Source organism: Lontra canadensis, unplaced genomic scaffold (genome assembly GCF_010015895.1).
Source record: "Lontra canadensis isolate GAN:19392208 unplaced genomic scaffold, GSC_riverotter_1.0 scaffold2, whole genome shotgun sequence".
NCBI classification, from domain to species: Eukaryota; Metazoa; Chordata; class Mammalia; order Carnivora; family Mustelidae; genus Lontra; species Lontra canadensis.
In genome coordinates, this window is record NW_022630996.1 from 60156008 (window position 1) to 60174886 (window position 18879).

At 42.4% G+C, this 18879-nt stretch overlaps 1 protein-coding gene across 6 annotated transcripts in view; it reads right to left on the bottom strand.

Annotated features, from left to right (window-relative positions):
• DYNC1I1 (dynein cytoplasmic 1 intermediate chain 1) overlaps positions 1-18879 on the bottom strand; it is a 296927-nt gene that overhangs the window by 162842 nt on the left and 115206 nt on the right. The window lies entirely within an intron of this gene.

The window sequence follows — 18879 nt, forward strand, 5'->3', positions numbered from 1 at the left end:
AAAAATAGAAGAAAGAGCAACTGTATGCCCTCTACCCAGACCCATCTACTGTGAATAATTTAAACAATGCTACAATAAGAATTCTGGTTTAGTCAAATCTTTTTTTCTCATTCTTAATGACTTCCCACAGGAATAATTCCTAGAAATGAAACTGCTCCGTGAGCACACTGTTTTAAAGCTTACAATGAGAAGTATTGCCAAGCTGCCTTTCAGCAATATTGTGACAAATTTAACTCTTGTAGCAATGCCAGAGAGAGCCTCTTCATCAGTTACCTTTTCCAACCCTGGGCATTATCTTTGACAATTAATTACATGCAACATGGCTCCTTGTTTAAATGGGGGTTTCTTTGATTTATACACCAGGTTAAACATCACCTAGCTGAATTCGAAATTTGCAGCCTCCTTTTGGGAGTTTGGGGCCATAAATATTTAAAAGATAAAAAGGAAAACTAAAGAAGATAAAACAATATTTAAAGCATTATTTTAAATCCAGTAAAATGCAATTCCATAAAAAAATAATAAAACAGGCAAAAGAAGAAACAAGGAAGGTTTGTTCCAAGTTTAAGCCCAAGGTCACTTGTGAACACGGCTCTTGCTCTGCATCTTTGAAGGAGCAGATCATTTTGTAAAGTGCCTGTCAAATTTTGGCTGTTTTCTATTTTCTAGAGAGTTGAATGTAAAAATCAATAGAAATGTTACAACATTCGTGCTGCCTTTAGAAGGGCTGGACGGACTCATGCCCGCAACTTTCAAAGCCATTTCTGTTTAGAATCTTGGGAAGGAACCTATTCCAAACTTCCAGAATCACCGCTGGCAGGCTATAATTTAGAGTTGCATACAGGATAATGTGTATTAGTCCATTACCAAGCTGTAAGTTGACACCAACCTTTGGAATTGCTTTCTCAGAGAAAATGTTGAAGAGCCAATGCCTCAATCATTTCCAACACGGCTGGGAAAAACATTCAGACAACCCATTAGATCCTTTCATCTCGCATTTTGATGATTTTCATCAAAAGGGAGGTGGAAAGGGGGTGATTAGACACAAATTTTCACTCTGGTGAAAATCCAAACATGTATTTTTAAACTCAAGACATTGATAACATATTGGCAAGTTCTTGTCCCCACTTATGTGAACCACACAGCCACCCAGAATACCCTAATGGGAATGAACATGTTCAGAAAGAGGGGATGGTGAGCAGATACGAAAGCAAATGCTGCAATCCATATTTGAGAAGCCAAAGACATTTTTGTGCCTACCCCAGAAGCCTAAGTCACCAAAGGAGGAGGTCTGAGATTTTCAGTCGCCAGGGTCTACGCTGAACTGCATTCTAGCTGTGAGATGAGAGTGTTGTTCTTTAGCAATCTCTAAGAGTCCGCTGCGGTTACACGGGTTTGGCTAAGGCCGCATTAGAGTCACCAGAGGAACGCAGGGAAAGCCTGCTGTAAGACAGGTCAAAAATGTCAGCTCCATCCCTGTCCACACAGTCTAGTTGGCTTCGGCCACAATTCACGAGAGGCCACATTCTGTCGCTGAAGTCACTACAGCTTGAACCACTGCGCCACACCAGCCCTCCACACCAACTAGATCCAAGCTTTATCAATGAACAAGTGGAACTTGCTCAAAAATCTAAGCCTTCTCTCAAACTGAGCAGAAATTTAATAAACACTGAACATTTAATGTTTGACCTTACGTGTTTCCCCATTATCCTCAAAGTAGAAAAATGCAATCTAGTACCTAGCCCAGCCTGTCCAATGGAAATACAAGACGAACCACATATGTAATTTAAAATTTTCTTGGAGCCACATTTAAAAATAAAAAGAAAAGATGAGACGAATTTTAATAATATATTCTATTTAACCTAATATGTCCAACATATTACCATTTCAATATACAACCAATATAAAAATTAGTAAAAATTAGGAGCTTCCATTTTTTTCCACACTCAGTCTTCAAAATGAAGTGTGTATTTTATACGTAGAGGACATGGCAATTTGGACCAGCCCCATTTCAAGGGCTCAACAGTCCCATGTGCCCAGTAGATGCTCTATCAGAAGGAACACGCATCTAGAGATTTAAATGTAGATCAGCGTGACCAAAGTGAGGTAAGCACAATTCGAGATGCAAAACATGGAAGACTGTATCTCCTGACCCTTCTCCTCACGTCCTAAACCCAGCAATGCAAAGAAACATGGGGAGATGCTCTCTGAATCAACCATTCAGTGCCCATGTGTGCTCTCCAACAAGCCCGATGACGTCACATTCCAGGGAGGAACACTTCTCAATAGTGGCCCCAAACGCAAAGCCATGAGCCTCTCCCACTTTCCCTTGACAAACAATGTAGCTGTAAAGAGGTGTCCTGTGTGACGAGCACACACAGTTATATCCATGCCCTCCTGGTGCCGATTCCTGAAAGCCATCATGTCAACACGAAGTTCCTACAAGTGACTGTCAGGCAGGGCCTGAATTTTAAAAATGTATTAATAAGTACTACTTCATTATAATTTTCCCCTTCACTCAAATGCCATTTGTAGGATGAAGTCATATAATTTCCATATGTGTGCAGTTTGTTCAAAGCAATTAAAAAATGACGAACAGGTATTAAGAAGAAGTTGAAATTGCTTCCTCCTAATGACATACCATTGTTTTAACTGTGTAGAGAACTTTTGCAAATAAGCTATAAAATGTTGCTCTCCCATAGAAATGATTCTCCAAGCACAGTCTTCCTCCATATAACACAACCTATAATTTAGCAATAATAAGAACACTTTACAAGTGGATGGTCCTTCACTGTTTACAAAGCATGGTTTACACAGTCTCATTAAGCTGCATAAGAAGCCTTGTGAGACACGAATGGCAAAATACAAGGACTTTGTCACTAGCTGTCTTCTAACATTTGACTTCCTTTGGGCATGGCGACTATTTGCCAGGTCAAGGCAGGGGGTCTCCCTGGTTTCTTTTAAAAAATTACTGTCAATGAGTCTTTCAGGTTGCTTGACAAACCATGTCCTAATGGTCATTTGGTTTTCACACTGACTCAAAGTTCTTGTCCTCCTCAATCCTGGTCAAATAAATTCTACTAGCCAAAGCAGTTCCCTTATTATTCAGTTAATTCTAATTTTTTAAAAGATTTCATTTATTTATTTGACAGACAGAGAGGGAGTTCACAAGTGGTCAGAGTGGCAGACAGAGTGAGAAGCAGGCTCCCCGCTGAGCAGAGAGCCCGACGCAGGACTCGATCCCAGGACCCTGGGATCATGCCCCGAGCCAAAGGCAGTCACCCAACCAACTGAGCCACCCAGGCACCTCATTTAATTCTAATTTTTCAAAATGATAGGCTCAAGTTTTGACCCAAAGACTGATTTATCATTTAAGTCATTTTATGTGTAGTCCTGTCTGGTGTGGGAACAACTACCTCCCGTTGCCCCAACCAAGAAAAAAAGGCATGAAATTAAAAGGTCCTTGAAGAAATCAAAACTTGGGACGCCTGGGTGGCTCAGTGGGTTAAGCCGCTGCCTTCGGCTCAGGTCATGATCTCGGGATCCTGCGATCGAGTCCCGCATCGGGCTCTCTGCTCGGTGGGGAGCCTGCTTCCCTCTCTCTCTCTCTCTGCCTGTCTCTGTCTACTGTGATCTCTCTCTGTCAAATAAATAAAATAAAATCTTTAAAAAAAAAAAAGAAAGAAATCAAAACTTGCAAGTCAAAAGACAAACTTTAGACTTTAAGAAAAATCTGCTGTGCAAATAGAGTGAGGACGGAGGTTTGATGAGAAGAAATAAGGAACTAAAATAAGAGTCTTGAGAAGTGACGGTAACAGTGCTCAAGACCAGATAACTTTCCCAAGAAGAAAAAAAAAATTAAAAAAATTATACACACACACACACAGACGTATAGGTAGAAAGATAGATAATATAAGAAATAATAATATAAAAAAGGATTTGATGTCATAAAATAATTAATTAAATAGCTCCACCCTTTCAAAATCTTCAAACATTTTTCAAAAGTGGGAGTCGTGGCTTGGCTGGGTGCTGCTTTTCCTTGTTATCCACACCTAGAAACCAAGGAGGGAAAGTGGAGGGCGCATGTTTGCCTACAGAGTGAACAATAGGCCAGCGGGCTAACTACATACGTGTTACATGCATCCCAGCTCACAGCCCTTCTGCCCCGGCATGGAAACAGGAAGGTCTGAGAAGGGCCTGAACTTCTTGTGTGGCTTTTACTTTCTCTAATTTAAATGCCACACATGGAGTACAGTAAGAGTGGCAAACCAGGCAAAACAGGTTTGGGTTTCCTTCCTTAAATATCTCAGTGTAGTTGGAAGTCCCCTTGAGCCAAAGCCAGCCAGCCAATCAGTCCTTCTCCAAATTAGGCTGCCTTCAGTGTCTTGTACAAACGTAAAGATTACTCACTTGGGAGTAACATTTGAAATACATCTCAAAACACACTGGAGCATTTTTAAGGAGGTTTCTGAATTGCTGAAACCACCTTTCAATATTAAAAATATTAAAAAAAGAAAAGAAAAAAATCCTGAAGAAAAATTTGATTTGTCATTTGAATCGAAGGAAGATTAAAATACAACATAGCAGCTGTTCAATTTTATGTCATTGAAATTCCAGTTTCATAGTTTTTAATTGCTACTATGAAAAATTCTTTGATTGCACTTGATGAAATTAAGTTTTGCCTTTTTAATGATTAAACATGGGAAAATTCAAGTGTGTTCTAGTTAAGAATTTAAATTATTGTGTGTGTTTGAGAGATGAAGTAAAATCTAGTGGGACATTATTTTCTCTCAAAGCTAGATACAATACGCAGTAATTGCGTACAGCACTTGCTGGCTCTCGGTCCTTTCAAAATGACTAAAATATTCCTTCAAAGAGGAAGACAGCAAAGATTTATTGGCTTAAAGGAAAGGAAACCATAGGATCACACTGCTCATAACCATATTGTGTTAAGAGTTGCTTCGGAGAAGGAAAATGACATATTCATCATCGCTTGTGTGACAGTCCCATGAGCCCCTGGTCAGTCAACACACTCTTAAATATGGTGCACATTCAGCTCCCAGGATGTCATTTCTGGAAGACAACCAGGGTGTCTGCAGACAAGAGAACGACCGGGGAACCCACACTTAGCCCACTGAGCCACGCAGGCACCCCCTATCATTAACATCTTACTTGACTATGTCATTTGTAACAATCAATCTTGATACATTACCACTGTCTAACGTCCACGCTTTATCCAGATTTTCTTAGTTTTGACTTGATGTTATGTGTCGGTCTCAGGGTCCCATCCGGGCACATCAGTAGTTACACTTAGCCATTGAGCCTCCCGAGGCTCCACTAGACTGTGACAGTTTCTCAGACTCTCTTTGTTTTTTGATAACCTTGAAAGTTTCAAGGAATATGGGTCTGGTATTTTGTATGATGCCCTACTATTGGAGTTTGATGCTCTTCTCACAATAGGACTGGGGTTATGGGCTTAAGGGAGGAAAATAACAGAAGTAAAATGTCATTTCTATCATATCATACCAAGGGCACATGTTATCAACATGATTTATCATTGTTGATGCTAACCTTGATCACCTGGCTGAGGTACTGTCTATCTAGTTTCTCCATCATAAAGTTACTCTCTCCACCCTCTTTGCATACTCTCTACTCCATGGAAGGGAGTTACGAAGGGTAATCCCCTTAATGAGTGGGCTGTGCTCTACCCCCTTGAGGATGAAGTGTCTATATAAATTATTTGGGATGCCTTTGTATGGGAGATTTGTCTATTCTCCCTGACTTATTTGGTTAGTCCATTATTTACTTATATCATTACAGACTCATGGATATGTATTTTACATTTTGAGTTATAATCCAATACTCAACTTCGAGTTATGAATCCAATCCAATTCAACGAGTTGCTATTATTTTGTTGCTCAAATTGTTCCAGCTTTGGCCATTGGGGGCTCTTTCCGTTTGCTCCTAAATATTACTTTTTAAAAAGATAACTACTTCTTTCCCGTTCTCATTTAATGTTTTTCCCCAAATTATATATGAGAAGAACATGCCAATTTTCATGTTGGTTTTGTACTGTTTTAAATGTCAAATCCAGATTCTTAACTTTTGTGCACGATGGCTCAGAGAGGGAGGGCGTCAGGTTGACTTCTCTCCGTATACAGCCGACTTGGGTTCCTGCCTGGGGCCCAACTCTTTCTCCACAGGAACACAACGCACCAGCTCAGGCTTTCTCACGAACTGCCCTAATTTTTTCTTTTACTTTGTTTTACATATTTTCCTGTGCAAAGAAGCTGATTGCTATATGTTTACAAATATGAAAATAAACCACACCTAATTAACCCTCTGTGAAATTAAGCTACAGTCATGAAAATAGAAATGGACTGCATGTGACATATAAAACTGAACTTAGTATGGCATATTTCTCTTTTTAAAGATTTTATTTATTTATTTATTTATTTATTTATTTGACAGACAGAGATCACAAGTAGGCAGAGAGGCAGGCAGAGATAGAGGAGGAAGCAGGTTTCCTGCTGAGCAGAGAGCCCAATGCAGGGCTTGATCCCAGGACCCTGGGATCACCACCTGAGCTGCAGGCAGAGGCTTTAACCCACTGAGCCACCCTGCTCTAACTAGACAATCCAGAACTAACTTTTTTCTCATTCTTTGAAAAAACCTGTGGGTCAGTGACACTGGGCCTGTAATCAACTTCCATGTCTGGATTGTATTTTACTTCTTTGGTAGTGTAACTTATAGAAAACTTTATCTAGCTATCTCAGTAGAATTAACTGCTAATTTACAAGAATGCATGGCCTTATATAAAAATATAGGAATATATAGTAAAATTCTGAGTTTACCAGTGAGAAAAAAAATCATCCTGGTGTAATTAAATTTTCATTTCATGAGTATCTCCAGGTTACCTGCCCTGTGAAAAGTAACAGATTTCTTGGGGTCTCTTCCATCTCATCTTTCAAGGGTAGAGTAAAAGGAGTTTCTAAAACTGGTGAGCAGTACTCTTTAGGAATTCACAAGACTTAAGTTCTGATACTCTGCCTATTAAGATGGAAAAGGCATGAATTCAAGGAAATGAAATTTTTTATCATATTTTTAAAGGGAAAAAAATGTGAGAATGGGAAGATAATAAACAAAAAAATGTCCAAATAATAAAGAATTTAAAATAAGCAATCCAAAGCAGCCTAGAGAAAAGTTAGCTTTACATAAATGTCCCCCCCCAAGGCCTTGGGCAACCTTCTATTCACCTCTAGGAAGTTAGTTCATTCTTTTTCCTGAGAAATTTCTTCAGCCTGACTGCTTAAAGGTGCCAACAGCAACAAATCAGGACAAAAAAGCCAACTGCTAAAAGACACACACATACAGATACACACACATACACACGCACCTGCACTTCCTGGCTCCCACCCTTCTCCTTCCACACCATGACTTCCCTCATGAGCCAGAAGCTGTTTTGCCTCCACCAGGAAGAATGGGAGCATCTCTACCAGTCTTTCTTGGTCAGTATGTAAGAGGATGCAGAGAGAGGAAATGAACAAAAGGAAAACCATGAGCCCACATCCCAAAAATACCACTAGGGGGTGATCACTAGTGGACACTTGAATCTGGGGGCAGGGGGTTATAATACGGTCTATGAGATGTGGGGAGGCATAAAGAAAACCTGTCTGGGGAAAATTAAATTAGCTAGATCACTTCTCACTGGTAATCAAATTAAATGGATTATTCTGTGAAACAGAAAATAAAGCTTTTTACCTTTTTTTTTTTCCTTTGAGTGTGAAGAAAGGGAAACAGAGGCAGAAGGATCAACTGACCTTCCAAAGGCCACCCAGTGAGGCTCTTGGGCCTCAGCTTCTCTTTAAAATAAAGGTTTACTTTAGATACTCAAATAGACATTTTAAAATGTTGTGCACACCCCAAACCTCAACCACTGGTCCATGTTTACAGTAGAGGATTATACAGATTTCCCCTTGGTCCACGAGGCTTCACCTGAGAGACTTGATTGATGATCTCCTGCAGCCCCAGGCCCGGGGACAGAATGCCTCATGGAGCACACAGCCATTAGCTAATGGAAGACATTCTTCATCTGAGGAAGGACAGGCGACTGCAGCCAGCCACAGGACCAGCCAAAAGTGGCACCTACCAGCTACGAAGGACAGTGAGTGCCCAGTGCCCACATGGTGAAGAAAAACCGCATTAAACAAAGTCCAGATTCACCAAGAACTTTATCAGGATGTTTCAGCGCTCCCTGACGCCTCCCTAAAGATGACCCGCAGATGTGATCATTGTGGTGTTTTGCACCACCGTGTCTTAAACGACTTGGGAGGTGTTTCTGGTTGAGTGAAGGGTTGGAGAGATACCTGTGTATGTGGCGGAGGTTCTAGAATTTCTTTATAAGAAGAGCTTAGGTGTAGCATTTTCTTTGGAAGGAGACTAGGGAGAAAGTTGGCTAGAAATTTTTGTCTTGAAACTGTGTTTGCATAGCGGTTTATAAATACGGAGAGACTGTCAGTAACTCATCTCAGAGAATGGTGGTCCTGGTAGAGATGGGAAGGTTCCTCCTCAGATCGGTTCCTAGCATCACCACTATATGCAAGGGAAATGCCTGCACTCAAGGAGAGGGTGCTTTCAAGTCTATAAATTCATTCCCACCTCCCACCTATCTCTGCCTACCGAGGCCTGGGACATTACCTCCCCAGTCCACACCCACCCCCCCACACACACCCCTGGGGCCAAGGTTGCGCATATGGTTTCTTGTCATGGTACCAGGTCAAAGGATAACTGGCAAGGCTAGCTGGAAAGGGAAAGTGTAAACAAGTTTTTATTTTCCCCTTCTTTTGGCTCTCCATGAATAGAACTTTCACATAAGAACCTCAAGCTGATGGAAAAATTAGATAATCACACCCGGTTGCCCTGAACTCATCCTTACAGTGGGTCAGCTAAGGGCTCTGCAGATGTGTGAAGCAAAACTAATTGCCCAGTTTTATTGATGCCTTTGGGGAGATGAGATGGCAAAAGACACAAAGAAACAATTTTGACAAATTTAAGACAGTGTTCTCATTCTGATTGCTTTGACTGAACAAAAATAATTTCCATGTATGTTTTTAAAAGTGCTGAAATCAGGCAGTGAGCAGTTTTCCAAAAAGTGAGCCAGCAGCTCCCTCTACTGGCGGCTTTTCTGTAGTGTGCGAGATCTGAACTGGGGCAAAGCAGCCAAGCCGGGTTTAAGAGACACAGGAGAACTTCCACCTATGTCACTGAAAACTATTGATAAGCACATGTTAAAACTTAACTGTGAAATTTTGCTCATTTAGAAATGTTCCGGTAAGCACTCTAAGACATGAAAACTAAGCCCTTAGAATAGAAAATACCTAAAGAAAATGGAGAACAACGCATTTCTAATAGAATACAAATGTCTACTGATTATACCAGTTTTTATAAATAAACATATTCAAATATTAAACAAAATTTTCCCCTTTAGAGGAAACTGTACAAATAAACACATAGTGATATTTCTGAAATGCACATAATTTAAGCCAGTTTTTCCACTCTTATCCGAGTTCTGCTTACATACTCGTTTCAAATTTAAGACAAGGAGAAGCTCGCCAATCAAAGGCTTTCATTGGCAATGGAAAATAAAGTCCCAAAGCCCACAGCTAACTGACTTTATATGGGAAATATTTGATTTTGAGAACTGTTTTTATACTTGAGAAAGATAATTTTCAGTTAGAAACATTTCCATCTGTGGCTAGTTTCTTTTAAATAAATATTTTGAATACAGGGACCAGGATGACTTCTAAATGTTCTCTGTTGGGCAGTTTGGACACCATGTTAGGGTACTGAGTGTACACTCCCAAAGACAAATCAGCTCTCAAGGCTGTGCGCACCCACAGATCCTCAGAGGAGGGATAACTGGCTATTTACCTGAAGGCAAATCAATCTCCTTTCATTTCGGTGAGTTTGCCACTTTTTTCTGTTGTTGGATGCATACTAATGAATGGACGACCAAGCAGGGTTTCAGGTTCTGTGCCTGGGAGCTGGAATGGGGAACTCTTTTTATTGACATGTCCCAACTTAAACAGAAGAAATACGCTCACCTAACTGAAAAGCAGACAAAATATTCTGACTTTGCTAATGTGGGGATTTATATTATATCAATGTAGAGCCCTTTAAAGAGAAAAGTGAAATTTTCTGATTTCGTTTCACTGACAGAGGAATTCTAAGCTTGAAATTTACAGATGTGACTTGACCGCAATTTGCCAGAGTCTGGGAGGCAGTGGGGACTCAAGAAAACAAATCGAGTATTTTGGAAGTTCCTCACACAGGTCGATTTGTGTGATTTTTACAGTCATGGGGGAAGAAGAGGGTCATTTGGTTTCATGCCACTCCATCAGGATGTGGCTCCTCTTAGTAGCCAATAAATTATTTCAAAAATTAGCTTTTTCAGAAGTGACTGGAAATACGACATAAATACTCATTAATGATTTGGGTTCATAAAATACAAATGACATAGAAAAATAGAAGCTTTGGAGATACAGCTTGGTTCAGGTCCCAGCACTACATCTCTCTATAGCTGGGTGACTTGGCACATGCCAGGTAAACCTTTTGACCCTCAGGTGCCTTATCTGCACGTACTTCTCAGTTGGCCTGGAGTTGATATTGTGAGATTTCTGGCATACGTGCTCAGTGAACGAGAGCTATTACTATAATTATTATTACTGTGTGTGTGTGTCTGCCTTGGCTGTCTTTGCGACTATATGTAATCTCACGCTTTCTGGATTGGGAAGAGGTTTATTACCTAACATGGAAGGAAAGGACAACACTCAAAAGAGCATATTCACTTGTCTCTTTTAAGCTAGAACTAAGATCATTCCTGTCAGGGTCAAACAATGTATCCTGAAGGGTAGAGAGTAGAAAATAAAACGCTATAAGCCTGAACTGAAAGAATCCCATTTTGATTAAAAAGTCAACGTGTGGGTCAATTTAAAGAAGTCCACTGGCGATTTTATGGGCTTGCTTTCCCTTTTAGGACATGAGCACCACACTCTGGTTGCCCAAGCAAGGCCACCGTGGGTGACGGCTACAGGACCACGTGCCACAGGCAGGCACAGCTGGGAGCCAGAGGAACGAATACACAGTAGACCTCCTAAGAAATTTAAGGAAAACATGAATTAACTCAAATGCCAATTCCTCCCAGGCAGATTTCATTCTCAAATTGTACACCAGTGGAGCCACTAATAAATTATTAGGTATCTTCATTTTGAAATGCTTGTCTGACATTAACTAATTTGACCATATGATATTTTCAAGGGGATAATTATCATTCTCATCTTGCAGATGGGGAAATAAAGCAGGATGATCATCACATTTAAAAAGGAACATTATTTCATATTATGACTAATATCATGTTCAGTTGCCAATTTTATTAGAGGGCGAAAATGTTCCGTCTGCATACAAAATGACATGACTGACCCAATATGGGCAAGATGTGCATTTTGAATTTTCTTTTTTAATTATTTGCTCCCTCCCTTAATCTACAACCCACTAAAAGGATTTCAAGCGGCTTATAAAAAGAACCAAAATACAAAAGGATAAGATAAATAATCAAGAAAATCATGATGAAGAGAAATAATAAAGCTACGGACAGGAACAGCAGCCCCATCTTACCCAGTTGCTGGAAGGAGCTCAAAGCTCCCTGGTGGATTAAGGAAATGGGAATATGAGATAAGATGCTATCAGATCATGGCAGCCATAAGATAAAATGTGCTTCTCTCTCTGTGTTTGTGTGTGTGTGTGTGTATGTGTCTGTGTGTTTTTCCCCAGAAGTGACAACTGGGGCTTCTTGCCTTCTCACATTTCTAGTGAACAGACTCAAAACCAAGCTCATAACCTGAAAGACTGCCAAGGATACCGTTTACTTCAGTCTGTGTGTTGTCTATGCTGGGAATCCCCTGTGAAACACTTTTCACCCCTTGAATGCCCTTTTCAGGTTCTCATAACATGACCACCTTGCTTGGAGACAGAGGTCAGTTTACGGAATAAGGGTCAAGGTTCAGACTCACCTCAGGAGAACTCATAAATAATATCCATCTACGAACCTGAAGCTACAACTACACGAACATCTGTTTTCCCCACGCAGGGTAGAGCCATGAACCAGGCTCTGGCTCCTAAACGAAGAGGCAAATCCTGAAAGAGACACTAGCTTGCTTAAGTAAACAAACCAAAGGAAAAGGACTACATAAAAACATTAACAGACTCTTTGCCAATGGAGGTGAGCATGAATCTAGGGAATTTCACAAGCTTTCTTTTCTACCAATTTGCAAAAGTTAACTCTCATTTCAGGAGGATGGGGGAGTAGCTATTTCCAAGGATGCATAAAACCAGCCCATTGCCACAATCCTAACACACAGGAAGTCGAACCTAGTCTGCACCCCACAGATCTCCTGCCCTTAGGACGGTCCTCCCACTGTTTAGAAGTTATTCCAAAGGCAGAGGAAGGACAAAAGTTGTGGGATGTTAGCCCTGATCAGGGTTAGTGCTAACGAAGGTCGAGACATAGACCCAGAACGTGCGTCTTGCTCCTGCCTTGGAAGCTGGGGGCCACTGTGCCTCCCGCTGGTCCAGAGAGAGGGGCAAGCCTGCAAGCCAGTTAGGATGGTTCCTTCCCTACTGCTACATGGCTGCCCTGAGGGAAACTCTTCTGCTGACAGACTCCACACGATCAGAACAGGACTGTCTCCTTATTAATAATGCACTCTTTTACATTGTTGCAAGTCAAGAGACAGGAGAGATGTGCTGTCTAACCCAAGCCACATGGGAAGGACTGGATGTCGTCGGCAGGAAAATGTCCTCATGCTGTGGAATACAGAACAAACCAGAGTAGCCCCTTCACTCCAGAACTGCTTTTCCCTCCTATCTCGGTGTCAGCGACTAGCACTAAATGAGAAATCTTGAAGAGTTCGGGTGAGGTTACACATTCTTAGATTTGGGTGCTTGGAAGTCATCCTAGAGATGAGGAGTATCCGTTAGAAACTCTGAACTTCTCTTCTTCTTTTTTTTTTTTTTTTCCTATCAGAGAGAGAGAGAGAGCACAGCAGGGGGAGCAGCAGACAGGAGACCAGGTTGCCCGTTAAGCCAGGAGCCTGATGCGGCACTTGATCCGAGGACCTTAGGATCATGACCTGAGCTGAAGGCAGCCACCCAACAAGCTGAGCCACCCAGGCATCCCTAGAAACTCTGAACTTTTCATACAGATCATGTATAACTATTTGCAGTGGCTTTGAAACATTAGCCACATGTGTGTGTTTGTATAATATATATATATGAAATATATACTATATTTATATTATATAATTATATTCTATCATCACATAATATTTTATTTCACATATATTAGAAATATAAGATTTCTAATTTCTCTGAATGGTACTACAGCCCCCTGCAGAGGAGTGGATCCTCAAGACGAGGCCCCCAGACCAGCCACAGCAGCAGCAGCAGCACCTGGAAACTCAGGGCACGTGCGGATTCTCAGGCCTCACCCAGACCTGCCGTGTGGGAAAACGAAAGGGGCGGCAATAGCAGTTTGGTTCTAGCAAAGCCTCCTGGTAGTTCCGACGTTTGCTCACATTTGAGAACCACTGCTTCCCAGCATTTTCTGTCTCCCTAGCTGGTTCAGCCATTTTTCTGAAGATGAGCTTGAGCCTCTCCAACTTTCCTGTGCCCATTTCTCATCTGTCAGCCTGCTCTGGGGAGCAGTGCTTGAATTCCCAACCTCCCATCCCTGCTCTCTCTCTTCTCACTTCCAGCCGGCCATCCCCGACCCTGACCCGTGAAGGAATCATCTAAGTCCACACAAGCCGTGCCTCTCTGGAGGCTCAGCGCTGGCTCCGCTCCATTCGTCTGCCTTATTTTCAGGCTCTGGACACGCGTCCCTTGCCTCAACCTGATTTCTCTTTGCCGTCATGACTTACCTCCTGTCTTCTCATCACTGGCAAGTTCAAACCTCTAAACATGTCAGTGAAGATCCCTGCCCTGTCCTGGGGGGTTCGGCAACTGTGGGATCAGCCAGTCTTGTTTGTTTGCTTTTTGTATGGTTCTAACACCCATAATTCCAGCTCTGAGCTGAGTCGCAGCAGCACCCACACTTGGGTGAGATCATCTATCTGGAACTCTTCTATGCCGACTCAGTAAGAGTCATGGCCCCGAAGCATAGCTTTCATCACACTAGCCCTTCTCACCTTCTGTCTTAAAAGATTATAATCTTTCATATTCGCCACTGTCCAAAGGAATAATGATCACACACAGTGATGGTGAAGACGGTGATGGCCGTGGTCATGACAGTCAGGGTTTACTCTGTGCCAGTCGTGTGCGGCTGTGAGTTACGTGCATTATCTCATTTCATTTTCAAAACTACCCTCTGAAAAGGTGAAGAACCAGTGGAGAAATCTGGTAGCTAACCAGTGGTGGAATCAGGGCTTGTACCCAGTCTCTAACCTATAAATGGTCATAATGCTGGTACTGATCCCTAAACTTCCAAATGCCTTGACAAGGTATCCAAAGCCCAACACATCCTGATTTCCCACCATTCTTTTTTTTTTTTTAAGATTTTATTTATTTATTTGACAGACAGAGATCACAAGTAGTCAGAGAGGCAGGCAGAGAGAGAGAGAGGAGGAAGCAGGCTTCTCGCTAAGCAGAGAGCCTGATGCGGGTCTCGATCCCAGGACCCTGGGATCATGACCTGAGCTGAAGGCAGAGGCTTTAACCCACTGAGCCACCCAGGCACCCCTCCCACTATTCTTTTATGGGGACACTCTGCTCTAGTTACCCCAACACACCAGCTTCCAAATCCTTGCTAACACTGGCCCCTCTGCCTGGGAGGCCCTGTCCATCCCTTGAGCCACTGTCAGTCCTCATCCACGCCTCAGAGACTAGCCCAAGTTTCACTACCTCCACTGGTAAACTCTCACTTTATGTGGCTCATACATGTGTGGATGAAGGGTTAGGGTTATCAGAAAATACAATAAGAAATACAAAATATATGGTGCCTGAACACAGAAGTTCTGAATGCCAGTTAATTTGGGTGACAGTGGGAGTAGATGGGGTAGTGGGAGAGTAGGAATCAATTTAGGAATTATGTGCTATTTCAAGTATGATGCTACAATGGCTAGAGTTAGGATTTTCCCTCTAGGAATGAAAAGAAAGGGATAGGAATCAAACAAGTGTAAAGAAACTCACAGGCTTTGTGACAGACTAAGTATGGGATGGACATGGAAGAAGGGAGAAGAATTCTGAGTTGAGTCCTTTTTGATATGTCAAAGCAAGGAACAAAGCTTTCAGCCCTACAGCAGCCCTGCTGGGATGACAGGATACAGACAAGGCAAGAAAAAGAGTCCAGGGGAAGTCCTGTAGGGACCCAACAGTATGGTTAGCTCAAGACCAACCAGTCTCCTCAACCGACTCCACTTCCAAAGGGCTCTGAATACCACAAGTGCAGGCCAAATCTGCTCATTTGTTTGAGAACCACTGGGACATTTTGATACAAATGTTATTTAATGGGATTACTTTGATGAAACAATCTGTGATTTTCTCTATCATGGCTGTATCCTAATACTTATCTCCCTTCTCCGCCTGTATGTGCTTTCTATCCTATAAATTAATCATTTAATTAATTAATATGCTGATACTTCCTCTATGCCAGGCACAGAGGAATGCTGAATTCAATGTCTATTAAATGAAGAACAGACATTGGTTAGCAAAAGTGCAAGTTGTTCCTAGGGTAGACATAATAATGCGCCCCAAAGCCATCCCTACTCTAATCCCTGAATATATGAATATGTTATGTTACATGGCATGAGGGAAATGAGGATGCAGATGGAATTAAGATTGCTAATTAGCTAAATTTAAAATAAAGACAGTAACCTGGACTACCAAGTGGGTCCAATGTAATCGAAGAGAGGGTTCCTTGAAATGTGGAAGAGACGGTGCCAGAGGGAAGGGATAGGAGAAAGACTTGACTGGCCATTCCTGGATTTGAAGATGGAAGAGAGACACAAGCACAAAAATGTGGTGGTCTCTAGAAGCTGCCTAAGACCAGAAAGTGGGGTCTTTTCTAAGGCAGCAGAAAGGAATGGGATCCCTGCTAACACCTTGAGTTTAGCAGAATGAGGATCATCCAGAGCTTTTGACATTCAGAACAATAAGATAATACATTTTTGTTGGTTTCAGCCACTAAATTTGTACAATAACTAGTCCCTCCTGGAACTAGTCATCTTTTAGTGGGGGGAAAAGCAGGGCCTGAGGATAGGCACTAAACTAGTAAGTCCACAATAAAAATGTGGTTAGAAACTGAGGCACATGTCATGAGGTAACAGATCCAGTGTTATGAGACCTTTCCAACATGGCCGCATGAGAGCACAGGGGCTTTCTGGGGGTAGGGAGTCAGATAAGGTGTACGTAAGCAAGGGGAGACTTTAGATCCTGACAAGACAAGGGCTGGAAAGCTAAGGAATCCAGACAGAAGCCATCCTTAGACTGTAGTCCTTGGATGGTCAATGCAAAGTTCATGTCCAGGAGCCAGGAGGTGATTCAGTATAAAAGAGGGTGATCAGAGCTCTGGGGCCTTGGAGGAAAAGGGTCCAGAGTCCAGAAACCTGGAAGGAGCAGAAAGATGGTACCTGGAGCTCATCCCACAGGCAGTATCTTGTGCTTTTTGTGCCCACAGGGACCCATCGCTATGTGTAGCTATCCTGCGGCTGCGTTTGCAGAGAAGGAACGGCCAGCTTCAGGAGAATCAGTTGGCTCTACCTCGGGCTGTGAGTACGAGAGAACACCTGGAATTACCTGTAAGGTTTTCAGGTGCTTATTCAATGAACAAATTAGTATTATAGCTGGAAAACAAGCTCCATCTTGGAATTGGATAATGGAGTTAACGGAAGCTGAGGGATGTGGTAAGGCTAAGAGGACATGAAAACATAAGCAGTTGTAATATGTGGTGGAAAAGGTCCTTGCTGAGATACTGTCCAGGATTTAGGGTTTTACCAGCTGAGCTGAAAGGAAAGTTGCAGGGCTGGCCTCCCTTCCCTGGAAAGTGAATGCATAGCTGCGGTCCTGTACAAATTCAACCCGGGTCTTCCTCTGCTAAGAACCATTAGGAGAGGCTCAGAGAGGGGCTCCTAGTGGCTCAGACAGTTGAGTGGCAGGCTTAGGTCATGGTCTTAGGGTCCTGGGATTCAGCCAGAGCCTGTAGTACTGGGCTCTGTGCTCAAACAGGGGTCTGCCTGAGGACTCTCTCCCTCTGCCCCTCCCCCTGCTGTGCTTGCTCTCTAAAATAAATAAATAAATCTTCCCAAAAAAAAAAGGAAAAAAGAGAAGAAAGGAAAGGAAAGGGAAAGGGGAAGGGGAAGGGAAGGAAGAAGGAAAGGCTCAGAGAGACAGTGCGGCAGACCACCATCTTGGGAAATCACAATATGCCTTCCTAGGAGTGGGGAGAAGCTAGAGTGTCAGCAAACATTCTTTATCCAACACTAATTATTGTGGCTAGGTGGCAGACACTGCTGCAAGACAGACAGGGGCCCTGAATTCGTGGGGCTTATAGGTGAATAACCAAATAAGTAATATAATCATAGGTTATGGTAAATGCTATAAAAAATAGGGTGATATGTCCAAAGGTCATGTAGTGAGTAGAGGGGAAGTGGGTGCATTTTTGGCTTGGGAGGACATGACTAAGGAGGTTACCTATGGGCTGAGAGCCCCCAGAGCTGTTCTGAGAGCTGGGGAAAGGATAGATGAGATGGGGAGAAGCAGGATGAAGACTGAGTTGGGGAAGGACTCCGTATGTCCAGAAGGAGTAGAAAAGAAACCCGTGAAGATGACCGATGAGCAAGAGAGCAGTATAAATAAAGAAGGAGAGCAAGGCTCAGATCAGGTAATGCCAGCCTTGAAAGACATGGTAAGGAGTTTAGATTTGATTTCAAGAGCAACTAGCAGGCATATTGGGGTTTTACCTACGAGAAGGCTGTGATTCACTCATATTTCATAAAAACCACTCCCGCTTCACCCCTTCCTTCTTCTACCAGTTCTTGGTCTTTCTCCTTCCCCACTCGTGCTTCAGAATCCAAAAGTCTTTACTTTCTGGGAGAGCAGAGGAGTGTGGGCAGGTCGGTGCTGTCCACCATGTATCCCCAGCTCTGGCACAAGGAAGGCATGTTGAAGACACTCAATAAACATGTGTTAAATGAATCAGTGAAAAATGTATCTGAACACATCTTCGTTTCCCATGTAATCTACCATAGCATGGTTCTCACAGCAAAGGATGTGGTTAGAAAACATCCTCATTCCTACTAGAATATACAACTTGGATATTTTTAGAGCTCAACTTTCTTCCCATTTACTCCAGAGTTTTCGGCTGGGCTCCCTTCACTGTTTCATCACCGGACTCCTCTTCTCCCCATGAACTTTTGTCCTGCCATTCTTTCCCTTTCATTTAGAATTGTTTGCAGCCCAAGTCTGCAAACTTTGCTATTTTGTCATTCTTCACATTGCCCCTTTGGTTTCTGTTCTAGTTAATAGCCCCAGCCCAGACACTGGAGAGCATGGCTCAACTCTCCCATTTCCCTTTGTAGTCTCACAGACCTTCTCTCAGCCTCTCCTGCCCATCTTGTAATGCAGATTATATCTCGTCTTCAAAGTAGTCTTTTGAGGTTTTTTGTTTTGTTTTGTTGTTTTTTTTTTATAGGTCAAGATCACAGTCAACAAGGCACTTTTTACTACTGACTGTTGATAAAGCAGGACACTGGCTTCCCAGCACTGCTCCACAGGGAGCACCCTATAGAAAGCTCTGTGCAGGACGTACTAAAGCCTTCCAGACTCTTTCTA